The sequence below is a fragment of the Tursiops truncatus genome, chromosome 10 (genome assembly GCF_011762595.2).
Source record: "Tursiops truncatus isolate mTurTru1 chromosome 10, mTurTru1.mat.Y, whole genome shotgun sequence".
In the NCBI taxonomy this organism is placed as follows: domain Eukaryota; kingdom Metazoa; phylum Chordata; class Mammalia; order Artiodactyla; family Delphinidae; genus Tursiops; species Tursiops truncatus.
In genome coordinates this window covers 15,314,665-15,337,616 of record NC_047043.1, presented here as the reverse complement: position 1 = coordinate 15,337,616, position 22,952 = coordinate 15,314,665, and the positions used below count along the sequence as shown (strand labels likewise).

At 41.3% G+C, this 22,952-nt stretch overlaps 2 long non-coding RNA genes across 2 annotated transcripts in view; one reads left to right on the top strand and one right to left on the bottom strand.

Moving 5' to 3' along the window:
- Positions 1-22,952, top strand: part of LOC109551580 (uncharacterized) — a 382,304-nt gene that overhangs the window by 68,635 nt on the left and 290,717 nt on the right. Inside the window, exon 10 of the long non-coding RNA XR_004528378.2 lies at positions 19,387-19,593. This is a non-coding gene — a long non-coding RNA (uncharacterized lncRNA). The remainder of the gene's footprint in view (positions 1-19,386; positions 19,594-22,952) is intronic.
- LOC141279692 (uncharacterized) lies at positions 7,943-22,883 on the bottom strand. The gene is made up of 3 exons (XR_012334358.1): positions 22,713-22,883; positions 14,509-14,584; positions 7,943-12,458 (listed from the first exon to the last, which is right to left on the bottom strand). It is a non-coding gene; the product is annotated as an uncharacterized lncRNA (long non-coding RNA).

Here is a 22,952-nt window from a genome sequence, read left to right as displayed (position 1 = left end):
CCTTTCAATGTGTCTCTTTCCTTCTTTTAAAGGCTAATAATGCAATATACATGATTTTAATTGCAGAATTTGGTAATGTACTCCAATTTTACAAATACTGTGGCTAGTCTTAAAAAAAAAAAAGAAAAACGTTTGACAATAACTTGCATTCAAGAATGTCTCTTATTTGTGATATCAATTCCCCTTGTGCTTTGGACTTTGTTTTTTTTCCATTTCACCTCCAAAATTACATTGAAAACATCTGCTAAGGACTTATTTAAACAGCTAGTTAATGCTTTGTAAAGCTCAGAGGTGCACCCATCTGTTCCGGGAGCATTCTCTTTTCTCAACAGCTATATCATATTTTCTACCTGTCTGACAGCTGGTTTTGTCTCAAAACTCTTAATTTCTCTCTTTCAGTAGTATACACCTTACATTAAAGTTTATAACTGAATTTTCCTCATCTTGCTTTGCTCTGAACAATCAAGTTGTTTCCTTCTTTTTCTTACGTCTTACTTAAATCTTTCAACGTTGTTTTAGTTTTTAGAGCCAAGATGTCCCTCCTTCAATCTTCGTAACCAAATCCAAGGCAGAATGTAGTTCTGATGGATTTCATCTCCAGCATCCTGGTCCTTGCACCACACCACCATGCTCCCCCCACAGCCCACCCTCAGGTACAGGACCCGACGCAAAGCCCTTTGGTTTACATCTGCTCCACAGCGATCATTGACACATCCTTACTAGGGAATGCGGGCCCATCCCAATATCACCCTCCATCATACCTCCTTGGACTGTTTCAGCTTTCTCAGGAGTGATGCAGGAACCAATCCTCTGTGTTGCCTGACGGAGGGAAACCCATTTCCAGATCTCTCGATGGTCCCTTGGAAGCCCCCCCACCCCCACCCCATCTAGGCTGAGAGGACAGAAGAAGCTCTCTCTTCCCCTCCACCCCTTTCAGTGGGCAGACTCAAGGTAACCACCTTCTCCACTGAGTCTCTTAACTGTTTCTCTCTCTCTCCCCTTTGTCCATCCTTTTTATATTTTCAAAATAAGTGATGGGGCTAAGGAGGTACAGTACCAATTCTCAGAAATTTCTTTTGTAAACTCTGGGTGTGGGGAGCTGTTTCATACTCTTTAGGGTATCTGATATCTAAAGGGTATCAACACCTCACTTGAAGAGAGATATGAAGAGTCCTGATTTAACTTCCAGTTACACTCTCCTGACTGCATTATTTTGTTATAGTGGCAGCAATTCAGATGCAGTAATTTGTGTTCTGCCCTTATTACAGAACATCAGATGGCATCTTGCAGCTATTTATCCCTTACATACTCAAAGATGAATTTACTCCATTGGCTTTTTTTTTTTTTTTAACGCTCAAGCGGAGCTAACAGTCCTCTCATTCTAGACCACAGTCTTTCTGCCCAGAGCCTCCATATTGCCTTCCCAGGCTGCTCTGAGCTGCTTCCCAGGACTTCAGAATACTCTTTGCTCTGTATGCCCATTGGTATTTTTTCCTAATCGTGAAAAAATTGTTGCTATTATTATTGTTGTTGTCATAATTGTTGTTTTCATATGTGAGGAACCTAAGAATTAAATTCCCATTTACACCATTTTTTTTTCTGACATAAGAATACTAATTTCTTCAACCTTCTCTATACATGTCCTCTTCTATTTTCCTCCTGATTTCCACGAATATCCTCTAAGAGGCAGCTACACTCTTGGTCTTCTTTCTTTTGCCTCATCAAGTAGAGAGGATGCTGGAAGGAAGAGGTACATCACACACTGCATACTGACTTAACCCTTAGAGAAGTTTATTTTGGACTGAAATTGGGGAGTTAAGAAAAGGCTTATCTGACTCAGATTTGCCATAGAACACTTGTTATATCCCTTGGTGTTTGATTCCTTCTCAAAATAGAGTTCCTGTGTCTCAGAAACCAAGCATAGTTTTCCATTTGGTCCTCAACCAAAGAAAATACTGTCAGTTCCAGGGAGTCAAATACAAGATTGTCTGTGCCAGTCCATTAAAAAAAAATTATTCAACTGCTATTATTAGTAGATGGCAGTTTCTAAGGGCAAATCTAAAGAATGAAAAAAAAAATGTGTGCAGTTACTTTGCGTTGATGTAGTCATGGTTATTTTTGTTTATCAAGGAGGAAAAAAAAAAAAAAAGACTACTTCTTGTATGTTCTACGCACACACACGATGGGAGCCATATTTCTCTGTAAACAAGTGTGCCAAGAAAGCTAGCTGAAAAGCAAGGGCTGGTAATAGACCTGGACAGTTACCCTCTTGCTCTTCCTGTGCTCGTGAGATTCTGGGTCCGTGGACTGGGAATTTTGCAGTTGTCTGGGCATCTGATGACCCATGGAATTTTAGGCAGGTGTTTCTTTGTGACCCGGTTATTCCAGCTGTGCAGTGAGTGGCAACGATAGGAGTACTGGGTAGTTTATTAGCGAAATGGAGTCATTGTTGAGCAAGGTATCTGCAGGAAAAACTACAAGGAAATTTAACTGCTAGAAGTGAAGCAAGTCTATTTTTTATTTTTAAAGAGGAGGCCCAAGGACAGCGTATTGTGGAGAAGGAAGTCCTGGTTATCTTGACCATCCTCTGCTTCCCTTGGAGCCTTTTGTTCTTCTGGTTTTCAGAAAGTCTGAGACTTGTTTTAGGTTAAAGCACCAGTGGAGGGCAATGTCCTCTGAGGGTTAGCCAATACCAACACTAGATAGCCCTCTAAACAGCATTAAAGTTTTATTGTGTGCTCTTGCAGATAGGAGGGCAAATATAGGAATTTCTAGTGATAGAATGGCAGGTACAAGGGGTAGGGGGATTTCCAGCGCTCTCAAACTCATAATCGATCACTTACACCATCTACTATTAAGGCCAGTCTTGGATCCAAGAATATATTGAAAGATGGTGATGATTTCACCGGCAAGCACTGGCAAACTCTGGAATATTCTTGTCAGAATTAAAAGCAGAGATTCTAATTTGCTCATGGGTTCGTGGGTCGTCCTGGTTGGAACTTTTCCTGGAGATCCTTTAGACTTTTACTTGATGTCCTGTTTCTCTGGCAAGGCATGATATACGTTTCCTTACTGCTTTCTGAAGCTCCGGAGCATCTGGAAAAGCTTCCTCTCCTTCTCATCAATTCCTTGGAAGGCGCTTAGTAGCAGTACCAGGGCATTTGTTTTCCTGCAGAGCAGATGGGTGTAGACAAGAGCAAAACGAGCTTTCCCACGTTTTTCAATGAGAGTCAACAAGTCTTTCCATCCTACTTACTCCTTGCACTTTAAGCCATTGTTTCTCATAAGAGATTTTTATAATATCGAAAGCAAGGCACAGAACCAAAATTTGTTATGCATAAAGGATAGGTACTACAGGATTACTCCTCACTTTGAGAATCATGAAGGTGTTTTTCTGTGAGATAATGCGGATAGTCTCCTGCCTAGGTAATGGCTTTGCTTCACCTTCTCTATCTGGACAGATAGCCACCTTCCCTGCTAAGCTGCACAACGCAGAGCGATCACCTTCTAACATCCCTTCCTCCCACTATCACATACCTACCACCTGGTCATGGACTAGTTTGTGTTAAGTTTGTGTTGTTACAGTTTTTACCATTTTACATTGTATTGGATACACATTGTAACTTCCTGACATTTCTGCAGGGTTTTATTCTTCTGGTCGAACTGAAAGTCTGACACCTGTGATGTTTCAGTTCCCTACTTGGCTCTAAGCCTTGGACCAGTCACATATACACGTACAGGTTCCCGAGTAATTTCTTTAGCATCCCTGACATTCTCTATCATGAATGTTAAAAAAGCAAAACACAGTTGCTTAAAGGGAGGATATGGGATGAACCCAGCACACCAGCACTGAAGACATGCCTACAAGTACCCAATGGGGACCTGATTCATGGTTGGATTATAACATGGCCCCATGATAGCCATCGTTTGGTGACCTGAGATGGAATAACTGCAAACAGTAGCATAGAAAGAAACACTTTAAGCACACCTGGAGCAAACTTTAAGGACACCATACACCATCAGCTGTATGGTGATGGATGGAAACTACATTTTTGGCGGTGAGCACGCTGTAGTGTATACCGAGGTAGAAATACAATGTTGTACATGTGAAATATATATAATGTTATAAACCAACATTATCTCAATAAAAACAAAATGAAAACAAGCTCATAAAGAAAACCCAAATAAATAACTTATACTTGATCAAATCCTATCAAATTTACCCGTGTACGATGTGGAAATAAAAGTCAGTTATGCGTTATTGTTTAACCCCACCTATAAAGGCAAAGTCATCAGTGTGATAAGGAGAATTGTGTATTTATGTATCATCTGTTATCCATTGTCTGTGGAGGATAAGAAATCTATATTGCCGTCTATCATTCTCAATTCACTATTTGGTTCACTTAAATGTATTCGTAAGAGATTCTTATAATATACAATGCAAGGCAGGAAACTGGTATTCATTGCACGTCAAGAATAGTATTAGGCACTATGTTATATGATTTCAACTTTCATTTCATTTTTGCAAGCATGGCCTGAGAATAGATATTGTTACCTCTGTTGTTTTCAGAAGAGAAAAGCAAAACCCAGTGAGGTTAAATAATTTATCTATAGCTATGCTTGGGGAGTGCCAGGACCAGGGTTCAATGCCATGTCTGTAAACTCCAGAATCCATTATTTCCCATTACTCCAACAAAAGCACTGGAGAAATCACAAATGTTTACGTGCCAGACTTAACAAAGACATTTTTAAGGTGCAAAATATTTTTTAATAGAAGCAATAATCTTCAATTAAAGAAAGAAATTGATGTGTCGATAATAGATTAATTTTCCAAGACCTGATGGCCATTAACTGGTTTAGTATTTATACCCTCTTCTTCCCTAACCCCCCACCTTTGCCGCACTCAGGCTGTAGGAACCTCCCCAACTTTCTATTTGTGTTTGTCCCACTGAAACCCTTATCAACGCTGGGCCTGCTTCCCCCGTGCCTTGTGGATTGGCTCTTAAACATAGAGCAGATTTCTTCTCTGAAGAAACTGAACAGGAGAGGTTCAGACTCAGAGAAACCAGGCATTAGCATGGGTGAGGGTGAGGCAGTGGATTGGAAAGAGGGTTTTGAGCGGAAGTGTGCCTAACGATGCCTAGCCCACAGGGCTGGCTTCTCAGACACAGAACTCAGGAAGGCCCAGTGCTTGACTGAACGCTCTGCTGCCGCCATCTTGAAGTTCTTAAGAGTTGTATCTTTGAACTTGTGTTTTGTAAGTGAAGTTCGATGGGATGGTGGAGCATGATTGTGAGCAGAGGAGACAGGTGCCATGTGCACGTCCATGGTTCTTTGCTGCCCCATTCGAGAATAGTGTTTGCAACGTCCCATGAGCACAGGATTCCAATGGATCCAGATGTGTGGTAGTTGAGCAAGCCTCAAAATGAATTCAAGGTAAGTGTGTTCGTCTATAAGAGAGGACACTGAGGCACTGACAGACCCCAAGGGACCACGCTTTCTGTTTAAATCAGAACTAGGGCAATTGCAGTCTAAGAAATATGGCCACCAAGGATCCCTACCCCACCCTTTCTTACTCCTGTTGCTTTCCTGTATTAGCCAAACCACCTACAATGAAGACGAAGATAAGAAGGAAAGGGAAAGATAGGGCAAAGCCATAGTTCCTTTTCCTTCCAGCTCTAACTTACTCAGCAGTAAGGTCACGGTAGAGAATGTTGGTAGAACCTATCAAGAAGTGAAATGAAAACAGCTGTATGTGTGTGTCCAGCCATTGTTTTGGTAAGAATGAAATATACATGCAAGTACACACTATGCAACAAAAATTGTGTAATTTTAGTGATTCTGCCTGAGTTAAATGTTCTTATAATTGCATGTAAAATTGGCATTGCACAATATAAAGATGAACAGTAAAATTCATGCTAATAATGTAAAATTTTAATTTTTTTTTACTTAGAACAACTTTAAGTGGCAGCTAAAAAACACCGTGACCAATGGAGAGAGAGACTGCAGAAGAGGGGGAAAAGCTTTCTATTTTACTAACTTTAATGGAATTTTTCCTGCTTTTGGAACAAAGGGCCCACATTCTCATTTTGCACTGGGCCCTGTAATTCATGTAGTTGGCCCTGGCATGCTTGCCTCTCCCTGAGGGTCAGCAGTCAGGATTTTACCCTGAGGAGGGAGATTGGTGGATTCTACCCTGGAAGAAAAGAACTTCCATGAACTTAGGAGTTTACCAATATGCAGTGAACCTTCGCCCCATTCACTCTAAAGAGAAACCTAGGAGGGTGTGGGTCCTCCCACGTGCACTGGATTTCCCATCGGTGTTTGGCCTCACTCTGTGAACAGATGGCCAAGGACCTGCAAACATCATCACAAAATTTTCAGCCCTTTCATCATCCTGCTACCCTTCTCTGACTTAGAAGATGCCCTCCTTCCCAATTCACCACAGGTGTAGACCTAAGTAATTACAAATAGCAGATGCAATTTTAGTAATTGCATTTCTTGTCTGAAAGTGGTCTTCATAGAAAATATAACTTTAGGTGAGCTTCTCAAGAGTCAGTGTGCATCAAGAATAAAACCCTTGCAGATAGCTGGTGAGCTGTGATCAAGTGAAAAAGTCAGTCTAAACTCTACATTTAATGCAGTTGATGAAGTCATTAATACCAAGTTTTGGAGAAATATGTTCATGCTGGGCATAGAGGAAAAGGATTTAAACAGGTGGCTGAGATATTTGGGGAAAAGCCCAATTGATTTTAAATTGCAATTCAGAGTGAAGAACAGAATGTTGATACTAGCAGTGTCTGGCAGGCAGCTCAGTGGAATATTAGGTTTTGCTAGAATCAGGCTTCATACTAACCTGACGAGGCTCATTTCCGAAATTGGAAATCTGACAGAGATATGGGAAGCGGTGTATACATGGTTATATCCTGAAGCTGAACAAAAAATAGTCCTTGACCATCCACCGTCCTTGGCTGTCTACAGGTGATCTGGGGGTGTGGTGGGGGGTGGTATATGGGAAGAAAAGCAGGAAGATTCATGATCCGTTTAAGAGAAATGAGACGTATTTCTTACCTTTAAATAAGTTAAACAGAAACTTTCTGGGAGGAGGGGCATCTTCTAAGTCAAGTGATCCAACTGGCTCTTCTGCCTCTTGAATCTTATCTCCGTTGTACCCGCTGCTCTGAGTCTATTCTGTGGGGCTATACAGAAAAATGTAACCCTCTTCCCCATGACAGCCCTTCCCACTTTTGAAGGCAGCTACAGTGTGTTTTGTAAACATCTCTTTTGAGGATCAGACAGCCGTCTTTCCTTCAGGCTTTCCTCATCGCAAAATTTTCAGCCCTTTCATCATCCCGCTACTCTTCTCTGACTTTGTTCACTTATCAAAGATTTATTGTGCACTAACTACAGGCCAGGCATGCTTAGAGCTAAAGTACCAACATAAATAAGATATAGTTCCTTCCATGAACGAGTTCTGGGGCTAGTGGATGAGACAAATGAAAGAACTATATGCTGTGATAAGTGCTACAGTACAGATATGCATGGAAGATATTATGGGAGAATAATTTGCTTTTTTGTGCAGAAGCAAGTAATATGTTTCAGGAAGGGTTTGGTGCAGAGCAGAGAGGGCCTCTCGTATCTTAGAATTTAAAAAATCTCATCTGTAACTCTATTTATGGGTCCCTTCTCATACCTAATGTTATTTATTTATGACTTCTTTTCTGATCTCTTTTTCTTTACTATACTCATCAACAATTATCTATTTTATTGGTTCTTTTTTTGTTTACATCTGCTTTTATTCTTATCCATTTTTTCTACTTTTAAAAAGTGAGTTTTCTATTGTTTCTAGCTTTTTGAGTTCATTAATTTTCAGCTTTCTTGAGCTCTAGTACATTCTTTTAGGTCAACACATTTCCTTTGAAGGAAAGGAAAGTTAGCCACACTTCATAGGTTTTGGTGTAGGAGGTGGTTTTGTGGTTGCTCAGTTATGACCAATTTGTAAAGTTAGGTTTATCTAACCCCAAAGTTCTCCCAATGTCTCTCTTCAGATCCTGTCACGCAGAAGCCCTGCACAGAGTCTGAGGTCTCTGCTAAGAGGAACTTGGAATGGTCACCCCTGCAGAGGGTCACTCCCCTTGCAGCATCCCTTTGCCCTCCACAGCCATTTTGAAAGAACAGCAAAATCCCCCCTAATTAGGGCAGACAATGAGGGGAGCTGGCAAATGGGTGTGTTTTTCTTAACCGTGTTGCCCACATGAGGAAATGAGTTCTGGAGAAGGACCCCTTGCCAGAACAACTCGTTAAAACAGGAGCATGACACGCGGCTGGGGGCTGGGCGTGTGTAAATCCACTCTCCTACTCATTCAGAGCAGGAAAGTTCAGTGTGAGCACAGGTTAGCCTCATAAAGCTTTGTTTCACGTGGATGCCTGCTGGGCTGGCGGTTAAGAAAATGTTGTAGCCCATCTACTACTCCCTTCCCCGTCTTTTTTTTTTTTTTGCAGTACGCGGGCTTCTCACTGCTATGGCCTCTCCTGTTGCAGAGCACAGGCTCCGGACGGGCACAGCCGCTCTGTGGCATGTGGGATCTTCCCAGACCGGGGCACGAACCTGTCTCCCCTGCATTGGCAGGGGGACTCTCAACCACTGTGCCACCAGGGAAGCCCGCCCTTTCTTTTTAAAATAGCCTTTTCTTATCAACCTTCCTTCAGGACACAGTGGTTTCATGCTCTCTTCATCCACTTCCCTGTACAAATTTGCCCTTAAGAAAAGATCTGGAAAATCCAAGATATAAATAATTGATAATATACTGCCTGACTGAGACTGACATTCATTCTAAAGGGACACAAAACCTTAAGTTAGGGGAAATCAGTGTGTATTTGTAGACTTTTCATCATCAGTGGAATAAGGGACGACTTGGAGGCAGTTGGAGATGCAGACTCTGCTGAGGATGGGGGCTTGGCTAGTGACTTAAATGAGCAAAGAGGACTGGGTGTATGTAAAGCAATGGTTCTCAACCAGGGAATATTCACCCACCCAGGGGACATTTGTTAACGTCTGGGGACATTTTTGGTTGTCCTAACTGGGGTGAAGGTTACCACTGGCATCTAGTGAGTAGAGGCTAGGGATGCTGGGCTGTCCCCCACAGCTAGGAATTATCTGACCCCAAATGCCAAGAGTTCCAGGGTCGAGGAACCTTGGTGTAGACTGACAGAGACTTGATAGTGACACTGGCCCCCATGTTGGAGAGACAGCAGGAGAGCTTCAGTGTGCCAGTTGGAGACCAACCACCTTCCCTGAGTAAAGGAATTTCACCTACTTAGCAATCAAGAGTACTGTCCTACGACCCAGTACAGACCAATCTGACTTCTTTGGAGAATTCTGAAATCCAGATTTTTACATGAACATTTAAAAATACCAGCAATGAATCCAAATGAACAAAGTTGAGAGAGCCACAAAAAAGACGACCATGAGCTGCACGTGGCTTCTGGGTGGCTACCTACAAGCTCTGACCCAGACAGTTTTGTCCCAGGAAGTATAGTGTGGGTTGTAAATCCAGGGCTTCAAGGTACCAGGGGAAGGTTCTGGCCATCAGTCCTTCTGTCTGCAAAGACCATGACTGTTCTACTGAGGCAGAAGCCAAGGGGAGGTCTGTTTCAGCTCTGTGAGAAAAAAAAAAAGTATTGGTGCTCTTAGATTGCTCTAGCGCTATTTAACATAGTTTTCCAAAGCAATTTTACCTTTTCCTCTTGTAAAGGTCTCTTGGGCTCAATATGTACATTTCAGATTCTGGACTTCTACTAATTCAAATATCTAACTGACAGAGCTGTCGAAAAGATTAAATAAGATAATATATAAGAAAGTTCATAGTGTAGGGTTGTCTGGCACTAAAAGAAATGTTAGCTGACCCTAAATACAAAGATAATTCTTCACTATTTGAAAGGGACTATAGATATATTTTTTAACTGGATAGAATTAGTGACCAGCTTCTGGGATAATGAGCTGAGTTCACCCGCTTGAATTTGGAGGGCAAACACATGTTATTTGTGTCTGGGAGGTATGCTTGAGATTTCCTTTGTCTCTCCCTGCTTTGGGGAAAAGCAAATTTGGCATGGCCTTTGAATGACTGCCTCTCCCCAACTTTTTTTTTTTTTTTTTTTTTTTTTAGTACGGAAGCTTTGTAAATTCGCCCTTTTATAAACAAGCACCATCTTCATACCTGCTGAAACCGAATTCTCATCCAGAGGCTAGGAAATGAACAAAGGGGGCAGTAATACCAACTGCATGCAGACAGCTCAGCCCACGCAGGTACACAGGCATGGCTGCACCAACAAGGGAGGGAGGCCCTTTGTGAAGAACCCTTTTTATTGTGACTCTTTCACCTCCCCCAGCCCAGCCTGAGCCACGAGAAGAAGAGTGCTGTCAATGAGACAGGCCAATTTTACCCATCTTACACAATCGTGCATTACAGACTTTCCAAGAAGACGCCATTCAGGGTGAATCACCAAATTCAGGATGAAAAGGTTTTGATTTGCAAAAGCACTCAAGCATTTCTCTTTAGAGCTGGAGATGGCAGGGAAGGAACCGACGTGCACGCAGCTGCTTCACCTTTGGGCCAGGTGCACTGGCAAGCACTCCCTGGTGGAGCAGGGCGAATGCACCCAGCATTCACAGGCGCCTTTGTCACACGCTGGGTGCCGGGGGCCATGAATGCCTTATTTAAGGCAGAACAGAAGGAGAAGGTGCTGGTGACTGTGGGGTATTGAAACGTGTGGAACTGAGTCAAAGCATGAACTGCGGGTTAACATCAACTGAAATTAATGTTTAAATTTTCAGGTTCTCAATTCGATTTCATCAACACAGGCAAGAGGTGATGAGAAAGAATGCTAGATTGAGGATTGTATCATTTTGGATGATTTCAGCTACTGATGACAGAAAATTTATCTCAAGTGACTTCAACCCTTATTACTCATAGCTTGGGCTCAGGACCGCCAGGATCACCATCACCATCACCTGGGGGCTCGATGGAATTGCAGAATCCACAGCCCCAACCCAGACCTGCATCAGAATCTGCACTTTTACAGGACACACAGGTTATTTGCAGGCACATTATGGTTGGAGAAGCCCAGCCTTAAACGAGAGCTCTGTTTTTTTTTTTTTAAATCTCAGAGACCAAGTCGACTAGAGGTAGGCAGTTCCAGGGTTGGTTAATTCAGCAACTCAACAATGTCAAGAAGGGCCTGGGTATTCTTTATTTTTCTGCTCTGCTCTGCTAAGTGTGTTTACTTTTATCCTCCGATTTATCTTCCTGTGGTCACAGATGGCTGCAGAAGCTCCAGGCATCACCTTGAGCAGCCGAGTGAAGGGGTAGGAAAAAGGAAGCTTCCTCTTACCTGTGCCTTTTTAACAGCAAAGAAACAGTTTCCAGGAGCCACTTAGTACATTTCCTTTCACATTATACGTCTCATATCTGATTGTCCAGAATTTCAATCACTTGCCCATTCCTAAACCAATAACTGGCAAAAGGATTAGAATAATGATGATTGGCTAAGAACAATGAACATTTAACCTCTGGGACCAGGTAGGAGCCTGGTCTTCTTTGAGGCACATGGTGATTAATATATGAACAAAATGGGTTTCTGTAACTTGGAAGAAATAAGAGTGGGTAGGAGAGACAGCAGGTGGCAAAAGCAATAGTGTGTGCTGCAAGAATTTTTTAAAGGCTGCTCACGTATATTTTGGGACATTAGGAATTTCCTCATGAGTGTTTGTTTGAGAGATGAACCCTCCGTGAGGGGGTCCCTCTATGACTGAGCCAAGAGATGCTGTCCGAGTGCCATGTATAGCCTTGGATAGTTGGTGCTACAGAAAGTTCTTAATAATAGAATAACGCAATTATAAGTTGTAGAACTAGACAGCTAGAAGGGATGTTTTAGGTTACTTAGTGTCATGCCTGTACACTATAAATGAACAAAAAGTCTAAATGATCTGTACATTGATCAGTTATGTGCTACCATCTTGATGGACGTAGTTCATTCTTTCAATTTGACATCTGGACTTTAAAGAAGTATATAATTTTACCTTTCTGGGGAACATGAATGATTATGTAGAATGAATCGCCTAGAGGCCATTTTAAGACCATCTAAGAGAAATAGGATTCAGATAAGCAGGTTGGAGGATCCCAGATGCCATGAAACCATGAGACCCCAAAGAGCGGGGTCTGTCTGGTGCAATCTGTAGGCACTTGGCAAGTGTTTGTAGAACAGTCATCAGTGGGTAAATGAATTAAATGTAATTGTATCTTTCTCTAAAGAAAATTTTCATGTGACCTACCTTCACCATTAGCATTCTTATTTGCTATACATTGTTTTTACTGGTTTGTTCTGAATACGTGGAATAGAACCAATGGATTCCTGGGCATCCAGGATACTTTCTCTTTCATACTCTTATTTCTGAGGGTCTGAAAGAGAAATGCAAATACAACATTAGGCTCCACTAATAAATGCGATGAGAAAGCTGAAGTTCAGAGAAGTTAATTAGCCTAAGGACAGCCACTTACCTGTGGCGTTAGGATTTGAACTCAAGACCATCTGACTGAGCCTTTAACACCATGATAGTAGTTAATCTATCTAAGCATTGATTGTATGCTAGGTATTGTTCTAATGTGTTATCCATGTAATCCTTGCAAAAAGCCAATGAGGTGGGAAATGTTTATTATTCCACTTTACAGGTAAGGAAACTGAAGCTTAGAGCGGCTGAGTAACCTACCTGTATCTACACAGCTATCCCTGTTAACCCTGGACATGAACTTATGTCTGTCTGACCCTAGAGCTCCATGCCCCACTGTCATGTTATTGCTTACAGATGGTGGAGCCCAATATTGTATCCTATGTTGCTCAAGAGAGCAGAATTCAGATTTAGAAAACCTTTTAGGAATTGGTCTGTGCCCACAGTAGACTTGTCTGCCTCAGCTACACGTGAGCTGGTGAAAGGTAACAAACACTGTCAGGGAGGCATAGCTGAATTTACTACATGTAATTAGAGGTAGGATTGGGTTATTTCTAAAGTCTTTTTCAAGAATGGGGTTCTATAAATAGTCTAAATCTTTTTTTAGGCACTTTTGTTTTCAGTACTGGGCCATTCACTTAATCAGAAGTGTATACTTTGCAAGGGAAAGAAATAGGTAGAAAAAGGAGACTCTTATTTTCATCTTCTTGTCCTTTGCTCTCCCACATGCCTACCCCACCTCTAGCTCTTACACTCAAATCCCTACACTTGCAAATTTACTGTAGATGACATTCTTTTCCGCATCTGGTAAAGCAGTTTCCACACTTTCCCTCCTAAATAAGAGTTGAACAGTGTTTAGATATATTTACCATCCCTCCCCCAAACACCAACATCTGATTATCTAAAAGCACGTGTCTTGAAGTTGTGAGCAGGTAGTCAAAGATTCCATCGATGCAAAGCTTAGATGACATTTCAATGCAGAAAGTATTTGCTTAATTTCTGTGAGGTTAAGATGGTAGTCAGTGGAATCTCTGATTGGTTTTGAGAAATGGATAAAAATTTAATGTTTGCTCAGATAAACATTTTCAAATGTCTCAATCTAGTTTGGCTCCATTCTGGGGAATGATGCTTCAGTAACTTGAAACCTTACTAAGTGAAGTCATCCTGTCTTTGAAACAGTGGGCTTGAGCTCAGAGGGCAAGCTTCTCAGGCTAATACTAAGCACTTTCTTTTTTCTCTCTCTGTCTCTCTTTCCTTTTTCTTTGTCCTGCACTCTCCTTCCTTCCGTTGTCTACCTTTTCACTTTGAAAACCACTGATTTCAAAAATGCATCTGTAGCTGTTACTTTTGCATGCATCTGATTTTATGGGTTTGTGGAGCTCCTGAAGGTAAATTAATTTTAAATGGATTTTAATTACTAATGCTGTGGGCCATTGCCTTTAGCAAAGTCAACAAAACAATCAGGGTTACCTTAGTTTGTCTCTTTGAGGAATGTAGTCACCCGTTTGGGTGAATACTTACTAAACAGAGCAGTTTTCTAACTAGAAACATAAATAAAATAAAGCTACTGCTATATTTGAAAGTCTGAATTTATTTCTTTTCAAAAACAGCCACCTTTGATTTAAAAAATAGGATTTTAAATGAGCACAAAGGGATTTCTGTTTGTCAATAATACCCCATTATTTTTCAGAGGTGGAGAGGGTCCTAGTCGTAATATTATGCTATGTAAATGCTGAAGCAGAGGCTAAATTATGACCTGAAGGTTTGAATTCTGTTCTTAGCCCCACACAGAGTGCTTTGTATGTAACAGTAGAGAAACTGGGTTCCTTCCCAATACAGTGTCCCCTTGTAAATTAAGGGTAATCAACTCCTAGTTGAAAAGTGAAGGGATAATGAGATAATGTTCAAAATGGCTTTTAAGTGTCTACGTATAGAGGTTGAAGGTGAAAAAAGAACATTGTGATGTCTGTGAATACCCCCTCCCAGGAGGGAAGGCTACTCACGTTGTTCCCAGTGGAATGTTCTGTTCAATCAGGGGCCGTCACTTGAGTGGTTTGATAAATAATAAGCTTAGATTGACTGCAGATAAAAATGGGAAAGGTTGATTAAGTCATTTAGTTCCTTGACAATTTTGCAAACCAAGCAATTTCTGTAAGGATCAGACTTAGACCGTGTAGTACACCGTCCAATCAAACCACCAAGGTTCTGGGTTCCACCTACCACCCCTTCCCCCAGAAAAGATCGCAAGATTTCTACTATTTTCTCTGAAAATTGATATCAAATTTCCTTCATCTAAATGTATGCTACTATTATTAATGATTCCCAAGTGGTCTCTAATACCTCTTTTATCCTTCTTAGTTGAAAACATGCTAAAATACACCCAGGTAATAGAAACACCCATGGTTGTCAGCTGGTTAATTCATTAACCAGTTAAATTCATTGTGTAGCTTGACAGATATAAGACTCTTTCTAAGCAGAATATTAAAACTCTATCTTAATGTCCAAATACATGAATATAGAAGATAATTAGAAAGGAAACAGTGATTTAAATAAAAACTCCAAATATAAACTTCCTGGGACAAGTTCAGGAAGAGAACAGGAATTTTTTTCCCTGTAGTTTCTCTCTAGAATTGGCTTCCCACTCCTATTTAAAGCAGCCCCCAATAATCCTATTTAAATCACACAGTGTATCTAAATGTGCAAAGAAATAAATATACAAGCAATTATTTATTCATAGCAACAATATATTACGAGTGTCTAATGTTTTACAGTTTCCAGAGTGTTTAAACTCACTCTTTTTAGTAATATCTGCTTACTTCCATCCAGGTTTAAAAAATGATCTGTGTAATTGTTTCACCTTTATAATAGGACTCATCTTTCATTCATGTAATACTTGTTTGATTCGTGTGTATTTGAAAATTTAAAAAGTAGATGACTTTTAAGGGCACCCATGAAGTTCAGATTCCAGGGTTTTGCATAAACACTGCCATAGGCACGCACATGGACACGTACACACACGTATATCCACTTTGCTTCTTTATCTTTGTCTTGGCTGGTATTCCTGGTCAGAAATTACTTTTCTCTCAAATCCCCCTTGATAACTCAGATTATATGTGATTGCTTTCAATGGTTGCCCACCATTAAGGAGTTTTCCTTTTCCTTCTTTTTTTAAAAAAATATTTATTCATTTGGCTGTGCCGGGTCTTCCTTGCAGCACGTGGGATCTTTTGCTGCGGCAAGTCTTTGCGGCGTGCAAGCTCTTCGTTGTGGCACACAGGCTTCTCTCTAGTTGTGGCGTGAGGGCTCCAGAGCACATGGGCTCTGTAGTTTGTGGCATGCGGGCCCTCTCGTTGAGGCCTGCGGGCTCAGTAGTTGTGGCATGCAGGCTTAGTTGCCCCGCGGCACATGGGATCTTAGTTCTGCAACCAGGGATCTAACCCGCGTCCCCTGCATTGGAAGGAGGATCCTTTACCACTGGACCACCAGGGAAGTCCCAAGGAATTTTCTTTAAAGGCCAAGAGGCTGGATAGAAAAAAAGATGAATCAGAGAAAGGAAAAAAAAAAAAAAAATTGAAGAAAACGTACTTGGGTAAAAGAGGGAAAAGCAAATGACATCTCTTTTAGTTATATGGGTGTTTCCAAAACTTGTGCCTTTCTCCACTATGTATAATTTAAGCTCCATGTGAATTCTCAGTACTTTGGAATAGATTTTGGAGTAAATTTTCTTGTTCTGATTCACGTTAAATATAGATCACTATTTGAAAAAATAATAAGTGATAACTTATTTTTTCAAGTAAACAGGGTCAGAGGAATTGACCATAGGGAACCTCAAAAAAGAAGCAGGGGAGAGGGGAATTTGCAGGGTGAAATGAAAGTGTTTGATAGGAACAAAAACATAAGCTTGCGATGACTAAATCACAGAACTTGAGTGATGAAGGGAACCTCAGCTCATCTTTAATTTCTTTGTCTCTGCATCTTGGGTAGTTACATGCACATAAAGGAGCCTCCAATGAAAATGTCTTCACAGTCATATTTTATCACTGTTGTGCCCCCCTATCCCCTCATTCCAGCCACACAGGCCTTTCTTTACTCCCCCAGACATTCAAGTTTCCCCTCCTGTATCAAGGCCTTTGCAATTGTTCTACTTTGTTGAAAAAGTCACCAGAAACAGCATTGATCTAGAACATGTTTGGTCTGCCAAGACAACCCATGATACAGCTGTTCTACAGATGTGGAGTGTGATACACAGCATCCTAGCAGGGTCACTCCAGTGGGACACTGGAACACGCTGTCAAGGAGAGTGCAAGGCAAAGTGATGGCGTGCCACTGAGGAGTGAATCTCAGTAACAGCCAAGCATCTAGAGGAGACATCGAAAGAGAAGTGGTCATGGAAATGGGATGTATCAGCTTAGGGCAATGTCTTAGGAGACAAAGAAAGAAACGCTTTAAGAAGACAGATACAACCAGTATTGGACATGGTACTAAGCACAGGGCTGGCAGGTAGAAAAACACTTCATGGTGCCACTCATTCATTCTTTAATCCAGCCGTTCATTCTACAGATACGCATGTGTAGCTAAGTGGCAGGTGCTCATCACGAAGAAGTAAACAAAACAAACACAGTCCTGGGCTTCCCTGGTGGTGCAGTGGTTGGGAGTCCGCCTGCCGATGCAGGGGACGCGGGTTCGTGCCCTGGTCCGGGAAGATCCCACATGCAGCGGAGTGGCTGGGCCTGTGAACCATGGCCGCTGAGCCTGTGCGTCCGGAGCCTGTGCTCAGCAACGGGAGAGGCCGCGGCAGTGAGAGGCCCGTGTACCGCAAAAAACAAACAAACAAAAACACAGTCCCTGCTCCATCCTAAAGCTTATATTCTGAGGGAAGCGGGAGTGGGGTGAGGAGAGACAAGAAACAAATTCAAAATAAATATATAATATAATCTCAGGTGGCAATAAATGCTATGGATAAAGCAAAGCAAATTAAGGAGATAGAAAGATCAGATGGTACTCCTTTGGGCAGGGCAGGCAGGGAAACGGCTCTTTGGGAGGATATTTCAGTGTAGAACAGAATGAAGTGAGGCATGAGATGCTAACGTTTGTGATGATGGGTGAGATGCTCTGCTGCTGAAGAGTTGAAGAGGGTGGCGTGAACGGTACCAAGGGATGAGAGAGTTATAAGAAGGAGAAAACTGTCAACAATTCAAATGCATTGAGATGTCAAAGTAAAGGAGAGGGAAGTGTTCATTGGATTGTTGGGTTTGACCATTAAAGAGGTTAGTAATCCTGAAGAGAACAGTGGCAGTGACTTGTTTGGGAGACAAACTGCAGATGACGAAGGAGTAAGAGGGTAATAGGAAATGGATAGAGGGGAGATATTTTGAAAAAGTTTAGGGATGAAGGAGAGTGGTTAGGGGAGTAGCTAGATACAAAATGATATAAAACTAGTTTCTTGTGTTTTTTTTTCCCCTCTAGACCAGGGTTTCTCAACCTTGGCACCATGGACATTTGGGGCAGACGATTCTTTGTTATGGGAGCTGGTGAGGGGACTGCCCTATGCATTGTAGGATGTTCAATAACATCCCTGGCCTTTACCTACTAGATGACAGTATCACCCCCTCCACCCAGTTTTAACAACCAGAATTATCTCTAGACATTGCTAAATGTCCCCTGGTTAAGTCACCCCCACTTGAGAACAGATGCTTTAGACCAAGATGACCTGTGTTGTTTGAAATGATGGAGAAAGAGCCCCTGGAGAGGGAGTGAGAAAAGAGATTGAAAACGAAGGGTCTTAATGTGAGGAGCCACGGTCAGGAAGTTCAGCTCGTCTCCCCTGCAGAAAAAGCAGAACTATAGGGACTATTAGTCAATGCTGTGTTTTATGAGTTTAGGAACAAATGTTGTTACTCCAAATTAAGAAGGGAGCATTCAAGCTTAAAATTAGAAAAGAAAAAATATATTTGTTGTAACAATTTGGAAACCAGCATGCAAACTTTCAAGGAAAAGCAGTATTATTAAAAAAGAGACACCATCAGTTATCCTTTTACGTTTTAGTAGGATTAAGACAAATGAGCACACAGTTTGAGTTGGAGAGTAGATCATGTGATTCACAAATTGCCCCTTAGCCTGGGAAGTCCTTAACTTGGGATTGAAGACAGATGTTTCTGATGTGACTCATGTATTTTTACCACTTTCTCATGGGCACAGACCGAGTTTATTCCTTTCTGTGTCCCGGTGATGTCAGTGTCTTGTTTACACAGGATGAGCCAGCCTAAGTCAAAACTAGCCCTAAGTCATGTGGTGTATGGTAAAAATACAGAGGCGGGTTTCTCTTTAGACAGAATATAGTTGCAGGCTCTAGGGGAATAGACTCGATTTCTGGGTTGAATACATGAACTTTAGATATTTGGGAATGTTCTAGAATAACAGAATTTCAGAGTAGAGAAAGATTGTCACAGTTACCTCCACAAACATTTTACCATTTCTCAAGGTGGTCTTTCAAGTATTGCACATTAAAAATACACAAAAGTTGTCTCCTAGGGACAAAACAAATGCGAATATACTACTTTGCAATTAAGTATTTTCCCCCCTAAGTTAAAATCAAATGTTCATCTATACCTGAAAAGACAACTGGCATTTACTGAAAACATACTATATTAGAGAGAACTACTATAGTTATTTTATGATGTGATCTCCTTAAAGCCTCATGACAATTTAGTGAGCCAGGTATTATTCCCATGGGCAAGCAAGAAAAACTAGCAATCATGCAGAAAATGATACTGCAAAACCTAACAGTGTAGAAACAGCTGTTTTATGTCCAGAGTTGATTTGGACATTCCTCTCCCAATGATTTTTACCTGTCTGATGAGATCTCAACTTCTTTTTAACAGTACACACAAATTGAACTACTTTGGAACGGATATTCAGCAATTGAGTTCATGCAGCCAGACTCTGGTCAGTAGAGTTGAGTTAGCAGACATGATTTCGGTTCCCCACGTCCTGTGTAACAGAGCACCCTTCAGCCTCTCCTGGCAGACCTCTCTAGCAACACACTCTGGAAATGATCCCTTGAGGCTCCTATCAGATGTCATGAAGAGGTAAGTTTCTTTGAGATTTAAATTATGGGGCTTCCCTGGTGGCGCAGTGGTTGAGAGTCCACCTGCTGATGCAGGGGACACGGGTTCGTGCCCCGGTCCGGAAAGATCCCACATGCCGCGGAGCGGCTGGGCCCGTGAGCCATGTCCTCTGAGCCTGCGTGTCTGGAGCCTGTGCTCCGCAACGGGAGAGGCCACAGCAGCGAGAGGCCCGCATACCACAAAAAAAAAAATCATGGACTTGGGTTTGGCCATTGGCCTCCATATGAGAAGATAGTTACGATCTTTTAATTGAGTATAGTTTTTGTAAGCAAGCTTGTGTTGCAAGATTTGTTGGAATCTATTACATCTAAAAGAAAAAAAACCCTCAGAAGATCATTAATTTCTAATAAGTAACTTATTTCAATTATAAGGACCCTTTCCGGTAGTTCTGGTCTAATCTGTGTATTTTCTTAACTTTCACAGTAACTGTTACCATGTACTTGTTCTACTATATATATATACATATATATATACATCTTCTGCTCTTAATGTTTTGTTTGTTTGCTTGCTGCCTTTTCATTTGGCTCTTAAGAGCCCCCATAACCCACAATAACTTGCAGACTCTATTTAGCCCTGGGGGAAAAAAAGAGCATCTCTGATAAGCATCACTTCTCCCAAATATTATAAAGGGATACACTGAAGTGACTTAAAAAAAAAAAAGAAAGAAATCTGTGGATGTAAGCTTCAGGATATGCAGTGTAAAAGCATCCCAGGAGTCTTTAATCCAGCATCTCACCCAACTGAACAAGGGATCTCTTCCCAATGTGCCTGCAGATGAAATGATTGGGAAGGCGCAGTTGGGTGGGCCGGTGGGGAAAGATAGATGAGTGGCCTCTGTGTATGTGAGGCAGTCAGCGAGAGAGGCAAATCCCTCCCCCTACTCCCATGGCTGTGTGTGCCACTCTTCCTCTGTACAGAGACAATTTGCTTTTCATGTAGTAATGAAGAACAATGTTAACAGACAAAGGAGCTTCTAGTTTATTATTGTGCTGTCTTTGACTAGAGCTCGATGCTGGGAAAAATGGTAATTCACAGTGTGAATGCTTCTTTTCCAGCCTTACGGGTTATGGCTGAGCATGTACATTGTATATTGCAGATGGTACAATAGAGAACACTGTGAGAACGAGGAAAGAATGAATTACAGCTTTTTTTTTCCCCCTTGCTGCCAAGAAACCAGGAATTTCTTCACAATGATTTTTATTTATGACTGTGTGTATATGGGTTATTCCTGAGCAATATACACTGCTGGATTCTGATAAATGATTTTAGGTTTTAGTGTTTTTAAATTAATGTATAAAATCTACCAAGATGCTCTTAGAACACCTGTGTTCTGCTTTTTCCCCCAGTAAACTGATACAAGGCACAGGTGGTGCCTCATTAACTTATTTCATGCAAATAAAAACATATTGCATGATTTCTTCTCCTTAACTATATAATCACTGAAACATGATCGCGCTGATTAATGCAACAAACTTTGGGAGGGAAGCATTCAGCATCTTTTGTCGGTTCTCTTATGCTGAAGGGATTTGCAGACCTTGGAAATCTGATTTAAATGGAAAAGTAGTGGGAATGTCTCTTTCCTATGTAAGAAATATGTTTTCCTCTAGTCTTTTCTGTATGTCATAGGACCCTCCGCGATATAAAATTGGAAAAAAATTTTCCAAATTTCCCATGGAGGTAGAGGAATTGGGAGCCCAGATGAAGACCCATCTCAAATAAGCATGCTTAGGTGTCTTGATTCAGTGTTCAGATATTCTTATCGATGATTTCCAGAAAGTGACATTGATTTGCTTTGGAAACAATGATGGAAAAATAGTGAATGTGTACTGGAATGCTTTTAGAGCTCTAAAATCATACTGGAAAATGTCCGAGCATTCCAACCCAACTATAAACAGTACCATGCTGTATTTATGGGGGATGGCAAGTCTGTTTTTAAAAGTCTTTTGCAATGTTATTTCTGTTTTTAATTTATTGAATTAAAGCCAGATTTATTCATTAAGATAATACACTTCAAGGTTAACTGCCATTTGCTGTTCATTTAGGCAAGCTATTGTACAGTTATGTAAATTTCATGAACAGAGACACTACTTAAGTGTCTTAATTACAAGCAAAAAGTGTCATTTAAATATGAATTAAGTGAATAGTTGCCAGTATTTCCTGTTCCTGTATTTTCTATCTTCTTAAAATCTAAGGGCTACCCTATGATCTGTACTGTGTCCTAAGATTCTTTTGCCTGTAAAAGAAAAACACCCCTACTACGAAATATTATTTTTAAGGGTAGGAAAACATGCAAAAAATGCCATCATCTCATTGATAATGAATCAGAGAAATATCTAAATAAGAAGGTGACCATTTTTTCCAGTTGGCCCCTGACAGTCATTTTCACACTGTTACTGAAATTAAAAAAAAAAAAATTCCATCTTATACTAGGGGGGATAATTTGCTACATGTGTCATTTGCTCAAATTCACCCTACATGTGAATTTGTATTTTTTAAAATACCCTCTTTTAAATCTACCCATTTATAATGCATCCAAACATTCAGTTTTCCGACTCAGACAGTGGGATGAGCATACTTTTACCACCGCTATAACATTGTTGAAAGAAACCGTTATTTTAAACTGAGAACTGTCACAACTATAGTTGTGGTTAGCGAAAGTGACCCATAACCTGATACTCTGCTGATTTCTGTGAAATAATTCCCTATGCATGTCGGACTTAACTGACAAATATTGTTTTTGTTTCTCGCTGTGTTTTTGGATAGTTCTTGTGTATAAAAATGATCTAGAGACCAATCTGGCATTAATCACGACGCGGAAGGGAAGGAGTCACAATTAGTTAATGAAAACCACACCTCAGTTCTGTGCAGCCCGTTCGCAGCTCCTGTCCGGAGCCAGAAGGCTGCAGGCTGGGAAGATATTCCCAGCCGCCCCCGAAGGTAGCTCCTGCTTGCTCCCCCAGGAGTGAGAAGTTCACTATTCACTCAATGCTTGCATCATCCCTTCCAACATGTTCCCACTGATACATTAAAGGAATTAATTGCTCATAATGATCTCACCATCTGTTAACAGAGGTTCATACCTACAGGCTGGTGGCATGCGGTGGTTCTATTCAGGGATCAATAGGCAATGCCGGGCAGACGCTTTCCCACATTGCCTGCCTTTGCGCGCTGAAAGGGGAGGAGAGCTCGGTGCCGGCCATCTGCTCCTTGTCTTTCTGTGCGAGACCTTGATGCGGTCCAGCACAGCTCTGATCTGACTCCAGTCCGATCGGAATGTGGCTGATCTGAGAGCCTCTCAAAGCTGTGAAAGTGAGTCAAAA